This window comes from Sus scrofa, chromosome 12 (assembly GCF_054392235.1).
Source record: "Sus scrofa isolate SSC_HxYL_T2T_F1_AM1 chromosome 12, Sscrofa_HxYL_maternal_Yorkshire_Landrace_v2.0, whole genome shotgun sequence".
NCBI lineage: Eukaryota > Metazoa > Chordata > Mammalia > Artiodactyla > Suidae > Sus > Sus scrofa.
In genome coordinates, this window is record NC_139394.1 from 41328333 (window position 1) to 41343568 (window position 15236).

The 15236-nt window shown below is 48.9% G+C and overlaps 1 protein-coding gene and 1 long non-coding RNA gene across 23 annotated transcripts in view; one reads left to right on the plus strand and one right to left on the minus strand.

The window, feature by feature from the left end:
* BCAS3 (BCAS3 microtubule associated cell migration factor) overlaps positions 1 to 15236 on the minus strand; it is a 580731-nt gene that overhangs the window by 68206 nt on the left and 497289 nt on the right. The window lies entirely within an intron of this gene.
* Positions 1847 to 3909, plus strand: LOC146398213 (uncharacterized). Its single transcript, XR_014821312.1, has 2 exons — positions 1847 to 2675; positions 2734 to 3909. It is a non-coding gene; the product is annotated as an uncharacterized LOC146398213 (long non-coding RNA).

Below are 15236 nucleotides of genomic sequence, written 5' to 3' on the forward strand. Positions count from 1 at the left end.
AGCAAGGGCAGGGACCGAACCCACAACCTCATGGTTCCTAGTCGGATTCGTTAACCACTGCGCCACAATGGGAACTCTCTAACTTATTTTTTAAATGTCTTCTTATTTCTCCTCAAGAAGTTCAAGCTTTTACAAACTCATGCCATTCTTAAAACAGTAGACTTCTGAACATGGAGAGATTTTAGAAATCATCTGGTCGACATCCTGATTTTATAAACATCAGTGAGATGAGGGAGAGGAAATGACTTAGCCAAGGTCATTCAACCCGTCACCAGCAGGCCTGGAAGCCAGGCTGCCGACTCCACGCCCAGCTGTTTCCTGACTATTCGGGGCTGCCTTCCTTTCTGAGCTACTTCAGCTCGCTTTTCAAAAACATTTTTTTTGGCATGCCGATGTTCTGGGGCCAGGGATCGAACCTGGGCCACAGGAGTGACAATGCCAGACCCTTAACCTTTAGGCCACCAGGGAACTCCTCCGTTTTCTCTTTAACACACAGCCAGTTCTGAGTTAGGACATGTAGAGATATACGAGAGTCAGGATATTAGCAGAACTGAGATTATTAACATATGCCATTTATAATTTGAAAAATACATGTATTTATTAAAACTACATATTTAATCTCAATTCCAGTTTTCTCTGCGTGATCAATCCACATAGGAGCCGTGGGCTTCAGTTTCATCAGCGTGTACAGTGAAGGAGGTGGAGGCTGTAAGAAGTCCATGGCCCCTTTCATCTCTCATTCATTCATTCATTCATTGAGTGCTTAGCATTCATTCACGGGGTGCTTCGCGTGTGTCAGGCACGGGGACAGAGACACGGGAAGGCAGAATCCTGACAGGTAGAGAGCGGCACAGCGGCTCCGTGTGCTAAGTGCTCCAGCAGACGCTTGCATGGGGCGCCCTGGAAACTCAGAGGAAGGAGGCCGGAGCTGCAGAGGGGCTACGATTCCTGCTGGAAGCGAGGGTGAGCCTGATGAAAGGCCCCACACACCTCCCAGACACAAACCCCAGTCCTGTCTCCCACCCAGGCTTCAACAGGGAGTTTATCATTCTCCTCCAGGAAGAAATGTACCAGATGAGAAGGGACCAGGTCGTCTGGGAAAGAGGAGAAACAAAGAGCCAATGAAACAAACCCACACGGGGCCCAGGGGGCCCGGGGCAAAGTGGGGGCTGCCTGCTTCTGCCGGATAGCTTACACGCCGCCCGCTTCCTGGGGATTCTGCGCCGGGGTGATGAATGGTCTCCGAGGCTTCGGAGGGAAGTGGGGACCACGAAGGAAACAGAGACCCACCTTTTAACCGAGATGCCATATGGAGGAGGGAACGGGTCACCATTCCCTCCCCAGACTCTCCTCCCCGCACACCCTCAAGTTTATAGTTTTAAGAACATCTTTACATTATCAACTCATTTCCTCTTCCAAGCCAGTCCTCCAAGGGAAGAAGGATGCGTCTTCTGGCTTCATTTTACAGAAAAGAGACACTCAAGGCAGTTCACGCCTCCGTCTATACAGCGTTCTACAGAGAGTCTGAGCTGAGACAGGGACCCAGGGCTAGAAGGAAGAATGAGGATTAGGCGAAGCCCAATTCTCACTGCGTTTCTTCTTTTCATCTCCTAGCAGAGTGCTCCACATATATTCATATTTAACCAGTGAGATTTAAGAGAAAAAAAGAATCAGAATGGGTTATAAATGAGTCCTGCCCTCTGGGGAAGTTTGGGCTCTAGACAAAAGTCTTCTCATCTTTAAAAGACTCCCTTTTGTGAAATGAACAATCTGGCCCGTGGTCCTCAGCTGTCTAAAGGATTGCTGGGTTACAGCGAATTTCCCCATGTGATGCTAAATCCATGTGACTATTTTCCTTTCTTTCTTTTTTTTTTTTTTTAAACCAACTGCTTAGCAGTTCAATCAAATTAATTGTGGTGCTTTCAAAAGGCATCAAAATAGCCACGGCCCTCCCTGAAAAGAAGGAAGGCGCCTTGTTTTCAGGAAAAGATGTAAAGTCCTCACTCTAGAATGCTCACACAGATATTCATTCTAGGACAAATCCTGCCTTTCTCCCAGAGCTTGTTTTTTCATTTTTCTTTTTTGGATTTTAAGAGAGACTTAAAAATATCAACACCAATAATGAGACTATATTCTCAGCTTAGTTCTGGCCAAATTTTATTTTCGGCTTGGAGTCACTGGGAGTTCTTTATGGTCAAGGACAAAACAACAAGAGGCTGGAAAAACCTCATTAAAAAGCTAAGCAACACAACTCACTTGTTGGAGATGAAGTGGAGGCCAAAGAGAGGGAGGAGAAAAGAAAGAAGGGTGGAAGCCACGGCGAGGCCCTGTTCTTGGCCCAGCCCCGGGCCTGAAGACAAGTCCAAGCCAGATGGTGGCTGAGTTACACCCTTGATCCTAAGAGGATGGCCGAAGGCTTGGAGGGATGGGTGTGACCCCAGGAGGCAGTCGCGGCCCTCACCAAGAGCGATGAGAGGAAAGAATTCTTTCAGTTCCTATAAACGGCTCCCTTTGGCTGCTCCCCGACAGCCCAAGCTTCCAGAGACCAGCACCTTCCCTCAGTGAGTTCCCTGGTCTGAGGGGGCTTTACAAGGAGCACAGTGCCTCTGACACATGAGCTCCTTCCTGCCTCCTCGCTACAACCTAAGGCCATAAGTGGGAACTGGTGTTCACGTGTAGAGCCCTCAGCTTGATAGCAAGCATGCAGCATGCAGGAAGGAAACTCAGTTGTAGTTAGAGCCCTCAGCTTGATAGCAAGCATGCAGCATGCAGGAAGGAAACTCAGTTGTAGTTCTGTCAGAACTGGTTGAGAAGGCAAGCTATAAAAATGAGACTTCTAAATTTTTACCTCCTATAGACCAGAAAAGAGAAAGCTCTACCCCAGGCTATATACTTGGGAGCATTCTACCCTGGATTATCCGTGTTTGACTGATGAAGAGACAAAGCTGAAATTCACAGGGGTCAAAGGATGTGCCCAAGGTCATGCAGGCTGCAAGGCCTAAAACCCAGTCACGCAGGACGGGTCTTTCTACTCTCTGCTCTCGCTACTGCCTCTCATCTCCCAACCGAATCACAGGCCAGAATGGAGAACACCAGGCCACGCTGATTCTCAGAGCCTATAGCAGCCGCAAGGACAACCTGCTGGTCGCTCTTCCTAGGGCTTGTGCCAGCGCAAAGCATTCCTGATGACGGAGGCCCAAATGCCAACCTGCCACAGCAGCTCGAGGTTTCCCTAGGGGTCCGCAGGGGGAAGGGGCTTTCTAGTCAGAGCCTCACACCAGCCTAGACCAAATGGCCTCTTCTTGGGGGTCACCAGCCACTCACCATCTCTGCTGTAGCTCAGGGGTTTCCTCCTGGCCCAGGACCACAATGGAGCTCCTTGAGAATGGAGGTCATGAGTTGCCCAAGAAGCCAGAGGATGGGTGGGTACAGGAGGTGAGGGTGGGCCAGGAGGTGTATCAATCCATCTCTCACCAATTACAACCAGCATCTCACTTCTGCTACTGCTCTGTCCTTCCTTAGGGGAATAAAGTGTGGCCATTTCATTTCATGCCACATCTAGCCAGAGGACCGGATGCTAGAAGGAAACTGAGAGCCTGCTTTATTTATTTTTTTCCATTTTTGATTGCCCCGCGGCATATGGAGCTCCCAGGCTAGGGATCAGATCCAAGTCACAGTGATGAGCTAAGACCCAGTTGTGGCAATGCCAGATCCTTAACCCACTGTGCCAGGCTGGGGATCGAACCCCCATCCAGCGGCTCTCAAGACTCTGCCGATCCCGTTCTACCACAGTGGAAGCGCCCCTACTTTTTTGTTTGTTTCTTTCTTTTTAGGGTGGCACCTATGGCATATGCAAGTTCCCAGGCTAGAGCTTCAGCTGCCCGCCTACGCCACAGCCACAGCAATGCCAGATCCGAGCCACGTCTGTGACCTATACCACAGCTCACAGCAATGCCGGATCCTTAACCCACTGAGCAAGGCCACAACCTCATGGTTCCTAGTCAGATTCATTTCCACTGTGCCACGATGGGAACTCCCTCTCGGCCCCTTAAAAAAAAAATCTATCAAATGAACTAATGGTAATAATCCCTGCCTATATCACCTCATGCTTTAAGGATCATCTGAGATATTGTACACAACAGCCCTTTGTAAGTGTGAAAGCAATATACACCTGTGATATATTATTATTATGACTAAAGAGCTTATTACACATGATTTAGGCAGATTGAAGAAATCCTCTTTGCATATTAAGAAAACATGTGAAACCATCCAAAGAAAATATTAGAAAGTCTAATTATACCCTCTGGGTCCTGTCACGAAAGCAGATAAATGTTTTGTGACTTAAGAAAAGTGAAAGAACTGGGCTAAAAAAAAGAGCTTGCCGTCAAATACTTTCTTTCACTAGTGTCCCCTGGCTGAGAGTCCCAGGGACAAGCGAGGAACCCAAGTCTTCTTGGCTTGAAGTGCAGCTGTCCAGGAAGAATCTGCCTGACACAAAAGAAACAGTTGGAGTTCCCGTCATGGCGCAGCAGAAAGGAGTCTGATTGGGAACCATGCGCTTTCAGGTTTGATCCCTGGCCTTGATCAGTGGATTAAGGATCCGGCGTTGCCATAAGCTGTGGTGTAGGTCACAGACATGGCTCAGACCTGGCGTTACTGTGACTGTGGTACAGGCCCACAGCTGTAGCTCTGATTGGACCCCTAGCCTGGAAACCTCCATGTGCTGCGGGTGCGGCGCTAAAAAGCAAAAAAAAAAAAAAAAAAAAAAAAAAGAAACAATTGGATTTCAGAGTCAAAGCATCCTGAGTTCCAATGCTGGTTCTACCAAAATCTAGCCCTGCCCCAAAAGCAATTTACTTAACCTCTTTGGGCTTTGATTGTTACCTCTGAACAATGAGGATGAGAGTATCTATTTCTGCAGCGTGGCCATGAGGATTGGCATTATGTATTTAAAGTGACTGGCCTGTAGCTGATGTTCACTGGTGATCTGACATCTTCAATGTACACGTCTCCTAAAATGTCATAAAATTCCAGTGACTCTCGGAAGTAGGCAGATATGAGAGAAACAATATAAAGACAATAGTATGTAAGCAAGGAAAACCCTGGTTTTGAAGACCTGAGTTGGTAGCTGTGAGAGACCATGGGCAGGCAGCAGCCCAAACAGCCTTACCTGCAACACAGGAAAATGCTGTGCTGTCAATGGAAAGATTACAAGACACGGTGGATGGACACAGGGAGTTTGGGGTTAGTAGATGCTAAGGTATTACTTTTAGAGTGGAGAAGCAATGAGATCCTACTGCACAGCACAGGGAACTATATCTAGTCTTTTGGGATAGACCATGATGGAGGATAATAGAAGAAGGGGAATGTATATATATGTATGACTGGGTGCAATTTGTAGCAACAAGGATCGAACTGGAGATTATAATACAAAAAGAAGTAAACCACATAGAGAAAAACATGTCATATGATATTGCTTACATGTGGTATCTAAAAAAAAAATGACACAACTGAACTTATCCACAAAAAAGAAATAGACCCATAGACATCAAAGAAATTGGCACAATATTGTGAATTAAATATACGCTGATATATATATATATATATATTTTTTTTTTTAATGGCTACAAGGAGTTCCCGTCGTGGCTCAGCAGTTAACGAACCTGACTAGTATCCATGAGCATGCAGGCTCAATTCCTAGCCTTGCTCAGTGGGTTAACGATCCAGCGTTGCCATGAGCTGTGGTGTAGGTCACAGATGTGGCTCAGATCCCACATTACTGTGGCTGTGGTGTAGGCTGGCAGTTGTAGCTCCGATTTGACCCTGGCCTGGGAACCTCCATATGCCATGAGTATGGCCCTAAAAAGACAAAAGACAAATACATAAATAAATAAATATTTTAAAAATTAAAAAAGGCTACAAGATACAAACTAGGAAAAACCCTAGAATGTCAAGCCTGTAATATGAAATCAATAATTATCAATGATAGGGCACAATTCATTTTCTCAGTTTATCCCTTTTCAGTTCACCACATCTGAAATTTCCCTGTGAAGGAAACACAAACATCTTACGAGACCTTCTATGTTTCATTGCTAATTATTTCTCTAGGCCTACATAGAAAAGTATCGATGTACAAAAGTGGCCAATTTTTTTTCCTGGCTCACTTGTAGAAAATGTCATGTTTTTTCTTTCTTTTGGCAAGCATCTGGGGTCCTGGATTTAAAACAGTGGACAGCTTTAGTATAAGAGGAGTGTAACAAGCATTTCAGAATGATTCTAGATAGTAAACATCTGAGATCTAGGTGTGTCCGGTGTACCTTAGATGGTTCTCCATCTGGCTCTCATTTCCTATTCCTCCTGCTGCCATCCTTGGCCTCTTAGCCTCTTGGCCAGGTCTGCACACACCTTTGCTGCCATATCCGTTCTCTTAATCAAATCCAGAAACATCTCTTTTCTCTCATTTCCCATCTTGCCTATTTATCATCTTTTATTCCATCTCCTTGGCTGGACCGAGTCTCATTTCCCATATTCTTAGAAATATAGTAGTTGATGGGAGTTCTCTGCTCCCTGCTCGGTGAGTTAAGAATCCAGCCTTATCACTGCTGTGGTGCGAGTTTAATCCCTGGCTTTGGAATTTTCACATGCCACGGGTGTGGCCAAAAAAACCCCACAAAAAACCCCAAAAAAACCCCACTACAGTAGTTGACTAATAAATATATGTTTCTTTGCTATTTCTGTATTGGAAGAATGGAGAAAAACAGTAAAGATACACTTTTTTCCTATGGAAACTTTCTCATAATAAGTGCATGGAGGGAGTTCCCATGTGGTGCAGTAGAAATGAACCTGACTAGTATCCATGAGGATGTGGTTCAATCCCTGGCCTTGATCAGTGGGTCGGGGATCCATCGTTTCCGTGAGCTATTGCGTAGGTCACAGACGAGGCTTGGATCCCACATGGCTGTGGCTGTGGCGAATGCCGGCAGCTATAGCTCTGATTCAACCCCTAGCCTGGGAACTTTCATATGCCACGGGTGTGGCCCTAAAAATAAATAAATAAATGCACGGAAAAAGGACTGTTTTCTGAAAACTATGAGTTCACGCAGAAAAATACATTTAAAATCCACCTTCAAAGATACATACTACTTTTCATTTTAATGGAATTATACCTATTTAGTCTGACGAACGGCTAGCAGAGATATAGTACTGCACAAGAGAGGGAAAAGAAACTACTTTAGTCAATGCCGAAATGACAAGCCATCAAAAAATTGTGGTTTACTAAGAAAAAAGAAAATCTCTTAAACAGACCTAGATGGCCTGGCAAACTTTCGAATTTAATCTTGTGATACACTGTAACAACAAAAGGCCTCTACAGCATATCAAGGAAATTTGTAAGAATATGATCAATACACTTGACATATTATTTAATTATAATCTTTAGTGACAGAGACAATATGAAAACCTAGCGTCAACATTCTGCCAGCGGAATAAATAAATAGACATAATTACTCCTCATACTCATTCCACCAGAATTGTAAATTATCAGGTCAGACTGTAGAACTGAGTCCTAAGGTTTCCTTAGTATATTAGTTTGACATATGGGTGTCATATCACTAATATCATGCCTTTTTATTAGAATAAAAAGCAATCCCACTCCTGGGCATATATCCGGACAAAACTTTCAGTGAAAAAGATACCTGCACCCCTACGTTCATTGCAGCACTATTTAGGCTGTTCAATGGAAACAACCTAAATGTCCACTGACAGATGAATGGATTAAGAAGATGTGGTACATGTACAAATGGAATACTACTCAGCCATAAAGAAGAACACAATAATGCCATTTGCAGCAACATGGATGGGACTAGAGACGTTTACATTAAGTAAAGTCAGAAAGTGAAAGACAAATACTATATGATATCACTTATATCTGGAATCTAATACACAGCACAAATGAACCTACCTATAGAAAAGAAACAGACCCACAGACATGGAGAACAGACTTGTGGTCGCCAAGGGAGGAGGAGGGAGTGGGATGGACAGGGACTTTGGGGTTAGTAGATGTAACTATTGCATTTGGAGTGGATAAGCAATGAGATCCTGCTACAGGGAACTATAATCACTTGTGATGGAACATGATGGAGGACAATGTGAGAAAAAGAATGTATATATATGTATAACCGGGTCACTTTGCTGTACAGCAGAAATGGACAGAACACTATAAATCAACTACAATAAAAATTAAAAACAAATTTTAAAAATTTAAAAAAGAATAAAAATCTCTCTGAAGATTTCGAGTTCGAACGGGCAGGACAACCCCAGGTTCTCTACAGATTACTAGTATGCCCAGATCACAGCTACCTACTAGGATATTCACATGGAGAAGAACTCTGGGGAAGGAAGAAAGGCAGAGGCGGAGGCAGAAGCAGATGCTGAGAGTCTTGGAATCTATGCTCAGGCTCTCCTAGCCTGAAGGCCAGAAGGCCAGGTCTCCTAGCCTTTTACCCATCCTTTCCCAGAGCAGGACAATGAGAACCAGAGAAGAGAATGGACTTGCTCGAGGTCACATGGCTTCCTGGCAGAACCAGGTCCAAACGCAAGTTTCACGAGGCACAGTAACAAAAGTCTTTCGATGTCACCACGGGAGAGAAGGCAATTGCTGAGGTGGTCGCCTAGAACATGGCCAATGCAGCCGTGTCTATGATCAGACCGGGGGAAGGAATGCACTCCCCGGCGAGGGCCAAGAGAGATTATAGTTAACATTTAACATTACGGGACCAACTTCAAAGGCGCTCCAGCTGGACTCTAATGATGGGAGATGAAACTGCTAACACTAGCAGAAAGCTGCAGGTGGACAACTGGAGCTGGAAATAGCACACTTCCTCAGAGCAGCCGAGCTCTGCAGAAACCCCACGCAGGCTGCTGCCTCGCCACAGGGTGGGGAGAAATATGGGAAACAACCTTTCGTCTGTTTGTGGTTCAACATGTTATGAAGCTGTTCATTTCTTGTTAATGCTCTGGGACACTTAGAAATGGCCACATTTGCCACTTGGGGGAGGGGATTGGGGTGTGGCTGCTGATGCCGATGGGAAAGTCAGACGGGGTGGCGTGGGGTGGGAGGGCTTCAGAAAGACTCTGATTTGCTGCAATGGCCGGAAAGGATGAGAGGAGACAGCAGCTGCCTGGATGCCACCGAGCAGTAGCGATAGGACCCCGCAATCCCTGGAACCTTAAAGAAGGGAGGTTCTCATGCAGAAAAGCCAGGGAATTCTGGCATTTCCACCCCTGCCTCAAAAAAAGGGCAGAATTCACCTACAGAACACTGACTAACTTCTGGCCACAGTCTCTTAAATGAAGGACTGATTCCGCCTAACTGGAAAATTGTCTTCAATGTTCTTTTTTCAGCAGGTCATAGTCCCTTCCAGCTGGTGGCCTGGTCCCCAGGGTGATGGGGGGGCGGGAGCAGCAGAGCTCTGGTAGCAGAGAAGGCCTCTGCCTCTGCTTCCTGCACATCCAGGGACACCTACAGCTTCAATGCTGCCCGTGCTATCCCTTCACCACTTGGTTTGACCTGCCAGGCCTGCAGAGCTGTCTCAGTCAGGGTGACCTGGTTCCTCGCCTCCCTCAGACCTCACCTAGGTTCTTGGTTCAAGTCTGCCCTCAGGTGTGAGGAGGGGAGGGGCTCGGCATCAGGCCCCTCGGGGGCGGGGGCCAGGGGCCAGGGGCCAGGGGTGGGGGGGAGAGGTGCTGTGCCTCTGCTCTCATGACAAGGCTTCTGCACCCTTCCTGAGGATGAGTCAGATCCCTGCCTCGAGCAGCTTGGGCCGTCTAGGAACAAGACGGTCTCTTACCCTCTCCTCCACTGCTCTCCCACCCCACCCAGGGGCGTCTTGCTGGATTCTCAATGTGCTGTTGAGGCCCCACTCCCAGCCGCCCTGATGTCCTTACTGCCCTCACCAGCCCAGACGTTGGCACAGGGCTGCTGCCTGGAGTCCCCAGAGCTCCACGATGCCAGGAGCAGAACCTCCTTGGCCCACGGACCCAACACCAGAACTGCCCGGTCCATTGGGCCCAACTCTCAGCACAGGCCCACAAACAAGCAGGTGTTTGAGAAAGGCTGTGTGCTGATCATGAAAATGACACCATCCGTAGTTGAATGAACGAGCGATGAAAGCGTCTGACCTGATATTTAGGCAGTGCGGACTTTAGGCTGTTTTACTGCATCCTATCACATGTGCCACCCCTGGGTAGGCTCTGGAAAAGAGTCCCCTCCCTCACTGGTCCATCGGCTTTGTGCTAAGCTAGTGAAGGTGACAGGAAGATGTGGGGCAGAGGCGTCTTAAAAGGCTGGCAATGGATCAAAGACCTGGGCGAAAACAGCTACCTATAATAAAATGGATGTCATATGAACACATTTTAAATTGAGAGAGAAGCCATCACTCTTTGGAAACCTCAACTTTTTAGGAAAGTAAAGCCATGAAAGGCATGGGTACACAGCCTATCCCCATCTCAGACTTGTTTGCAAGACTCCCAAGGTCTAATGGCATCACGAGTGTCCACTGTGAGAAAGGGATTCTGGACTCCCGGGCAGCAGGTCCGCAGAAGGACCGGCAACCGCCCGGGTTAGCTTCTTACACCAATCGATCAAATACATGAGGAATTCCTTAGGGGAAAACAGCGAAGCATAATTTAAGTTGAAACTGTTAATTGAATAAACCTAAACGGCAGGAATTGTTGGCTATTACCCTGAGGGATAGAGCACCGCTCAGAGTCTCGTGTGTGAGCCTGAGACGGTGTCTGACCGAGAAGAGGGCCATGCCATCAGAAGGCCTGGGTGTCTTTTCAGAAGAACTGGCCTCTGCTTTCTATGTATTTCCTCCTTCTCCTTCCCTCCCTCCCTCCTTCCTTTATTTCTTGGACCAAACACTAAGGATGTGCGGCTCCACGCCCCCATCTCTGGGGCTCTAAAGATGACGCCTGAGGCTCCCCTCTCCAACCACAGCTCCCACTCAGCACCTACATGCCCAGCCCCTGAGGATCAGACACGGTTATAGGCATCGGAGAATCCCTGATGGAAAGAGAAATCCCTACCCCTGCAGCAGTGCGGGGAGAGAGAAACACGGGGGATGCTGCAGGTGGAGTTCAGATGGTGGTCGCGGGAACTGCTGAGCTGACCGAAGGCTGAAGGACAAGGCTGCACAAAGACACTGCCACTTGAGGTGGCTCTTGAAGGAGGAGCAGGTGGCACCGGGCAGATGGGAAGGACGAGGGGGTGAGGTGAGGGCATGAGTGAGGGGACATCACAGGGAAGGGCAAAGGGCCATGAGACTGGGGTCAGGGACCAACAAGCCACGTGGTCTGTTCAGCATCCAGTCCCACGTGGGGGAGAGTTGCGGGCGAGGCTGGAGAGACGCGAGGTTAGGGGGGATCAGGGAGTTTCCTGGCTGGTGACCCTGGTGCTGTTCTTGACCAGCAACACTGTGCCACCCCTTCCACAGCTTCTGTGCGCGCTGAAGTGAGGGCACAGGTACAGGTGAGGTTTGAGGCTGTGCTGCAGCTTCTCCTGCGCCTCCAAACAGGGAGTGCGGGCTGAGATGTGCAGGGCGCAGACGGCCCGCCACTGGAATGTTTGGAAGAGGATTAAAGGCAGTTTCTAAGCAAACGGTTCCTCGGAAGGGGTGAAGGGGAGCTTCCACATCTCGCCACATGCGGCGACGGCTAAGAGCATTCAAATCTGGAAATTCCCTCTGGTGGCTGAAACCAACCTCTCTCCCACCAGCGACCTGGACAAGCATGATCTGTAAAGAGCATTATCCACTCCCCATGTACAATTTATTGGCCCAGACTATCAGGTTAGCGAGCTGAAATAATTAAACATCGGGCCAGCTGTTTTAGGCAATTAGGTAACATTTTTCATTTAGGAGACCACACAACGGAGAGGAGAGAATCGAGAGATAAGACCTGTGTTTTGATTTACTGAGTCTCTCTGCTGCAGATAAAGCCCAGCTTTTTGGAATCCTTCAGGCAATTACTATTTCAGGCTTGGCAAGAACTTGAGCCTGAAAGTAACTATTGGGCTTGTCTTGGCAAGACTCGAAGTCACTGGAGTTGTACGGCTGTCCCGGGGCAGCGGTGGAGGGGAAAGGCAGTGGCAAGAGGAAGCCAGGAACCGTAGGGCCAACAGGAGGGCTGTTGCAGGCTGGGAGCTCAGAGGAGGCCAGAGCTGGTTCTTAGAGGGAATGTGGTCAGATGGAGAAGGCTGATTCTGCGGTTCCCTTCCTGGCATCTGTGCTTGTCAATTCTGTGGGCACTGCGTACACTCGCTGCCTTAGTTTCCTTTCTTATGAAAGAAGAGGCGGGCTGAGTCCTCTTACGTTGGGGGCGGGGGGCAGGGACAAGGAAAGAAGTGTGACTGGCAGGTTGCCAGATGGTGCTGGCTTGGGACACTTGGGGGGACAGGGGAGGGTGAGTGAGGACACGGACTTCAGAACACCTAGACTTGATTGACTGATTGATTTGTTGTCTTTTTAGGGCTGCACTCAGGCAATATGGAGGTTCTCAGGCCAGGGGGCGAATCGGAGCTACAGCTGCTGGCCTACACCACAGCCACAGCAAACACAGGATCTGAGCAGCATCTGTGACCTACAGCCCAGCTCAAGGCAACACCAGATCCTTAACCCACTGAGCGAGTGGAGAGAACCTGCATCTTCATGGATACTAGTCAGTATCCACTGAGCCCCGACGGGAACTCCATCTCCTCCCTGCCCCTCACCGAGGTGACCAAGAGACATTGCTCAAGTCACTTCCCGGGTCTGGGCCTCCGTTTCCACAGCATGATGGCCGGGAGCTGGATGAGACCAGATGCTCTCCAAGGACCCTCCTAGTTGTGACAATCGACTCTTCTAAGATGCCAAAGAAGATAAATCAACCGGGCTGAAGGCAAGCGGGTTTTTCTTTGAATGGAAAAGGGGGGAGGGGAGAAAGCAAAAAGAAAAAGGCTGTGTGCGCCAGCTGACGTCCCCCACAAAATTCTGGAGCCGATGCTAAGTATGGGGCGGGGAGCTCGGGGCCGTCTAAGGAGACAGCGGGCCCGCGTGTGGTCACTGGCGACACTGGACTGAAACATCTCTTGCTCGAGCTCTTCCCCTTAATTGGGAGCTTGCCTTTCCAGTTGTATATTTTTATCCTGCGCCCGGGAACCCAAACCATTAGGTCTGCAGCCAAAGGCCGCTTCTTGTTTCATCGTTAACTGCCTCGGCCCCGACGCCGAGCTCTACCCCAGCCGGAAAGGCCTCCTCCAGAGGCCACTCCTCCTCGGCAAGCGGGACTCCAGGGAGGAGGCAGAGCTGGACCAGACTTCTCGTTCTGTCCTCCAGCCCTGGAAATAAATCCCCTGCGCTGTCTGGCCCACACAAATCCTGATGCAGCCGGGCCTCTCCTGTGGGGTTCTTCTGGTAACAAAATGCTCAAGATCAGCAATTCTTTTCCACTCTTACCCACGCTCCGTGAGGAGCTAACTGGGCTATTCCTCAGGCTCCACTTTCCGTGTCTGAAATGTGGTTGAAAACGAATATTCCAGATGTTTCCTCATATTTTAAGTGGAACCACAGCTTAGGCTTCCTGGAGGAAGGCAGTGTGGCACAGTGGAAGGAGGGCGGTCTTGGGAGGCAGACAGGCGTCTGAATCGGGGCTCCACCCTTGAGAGCTGGATGGTCCTGAGGACGTCTCAATGCTTTGAACCTCAGTTTCCTCTTCTATGGAAATAACAAGGTACCCAGAGTTCCCGTCGTGGCGCAGTGGTTAACGAATCCGACTAGAAACCACGAGGTGGCGGGTTCGATCCCTGGCCTCGCTCAGTGGGTTAAGGATCTGGTGTTGCCGTGAGCTATGGTGTGGGTCGAAGACGAGGCTCTGATCCCGAGTTGCTGTGGCTGTGGCGTAGGCCGGTGGCTAAAGCTCTGATTGGACCCCTAGTCTGGGAACTTCCATATGCCACGAGAGTGGCCCTAGAAAAGGCAAAAAAAAAAAAAAAAAAGAAATAACAAGGTTCCCTTCTCCTTGGCGGCTGCCTCCGTGAGCACAAAGATGGTCTGGTTTGTTCATGTTGGTCTATGCCTCACACAGAGTGGGTTTCTCGATTAGTACATAATGTCTGTGATGCAAAACCTTAAGGAGATTAAAGATGAGAAGTGGCCAACCTCGGACCTGAGCTTAGAAAATGCTTCTTCCCCAGCCCGCTGTGCCTGGAGATGTATTGCTTCTGCCGAGTGCCGTGGATGCCCCCAAAGAAGATGCGCCCTTGGTTATGCTCGTGGAACTTAGGAAGAGGCCATCGTGTGGGAGAAAAGCCCTGTGACTTGGGGATCTTTTCCAACAGAACCAGTGCCGGCCCGGAAGCTGTGGCTGAAGCGCACTCTCTGGCCATGGGAAGAGAAGCCAATCGGACGCAAAGCCACTGATGTCACGGATGGCGGTAGGAGGGCTTCAGGAAGACCATTGGCTTCCTGGCCTTAGGGTCTTGCGAGGAGATTCGCAAAACGAGACCCGGGCATGGAAACCAGATTTTCAAGGGCCGCGGGTACACTAGACTATTGTTCCAGGACAGAAACAACTCAGAACAAAATGATGAGTGGGATTTTCCTTGCATGGGCCACAATACATATGTTTGTTCAAGAAAAAAAAGTTGGAGCGAGAAGACATGACCGTCTGCTGCGAAAGAAAAGCCTGTTTGTGCCCGCCACAGTGGTGAGATTGTTCGCGGAGGTCATCTTGAAAGTCCAATTACCCCAACGGCATGGCCAGGGTCAGTGTCATTTTGGGGTGTGGCAACACTCCAGCCTCTTCGGTACCAGATGTGCATGACACAGGGTATCTGCCTTGTGGGCGAACTGGCATCCGCTAGAGCGGCCAGCCTGGCTGGCTGACACTACCACTCTCCTTGCTCCCTTCCCTTCCCTTCCCTTGGATGGACCCGTCAGATGGCTAGCGGCCGGCACGGATCCTAGAAAATGTTGCATCCTGGACCTGGATTTGGATCTAGGGTTCCTGCGGGTGGGGGGTGGGGTGAATCAGGGAGAACACTTGCAAGGGCCGGCACCTCTCAATGATGACGTGGGGCCCGCGTTTGAGGAGCAAGAGGTCAAAAGGTCCTCCTGCTTCGTGTCGAACAGAACTCCCAGAAACCACTGCAATTTGGAGAAGGACACGTCTTAAGGACACTGAGATGTGAGGTGACCTAT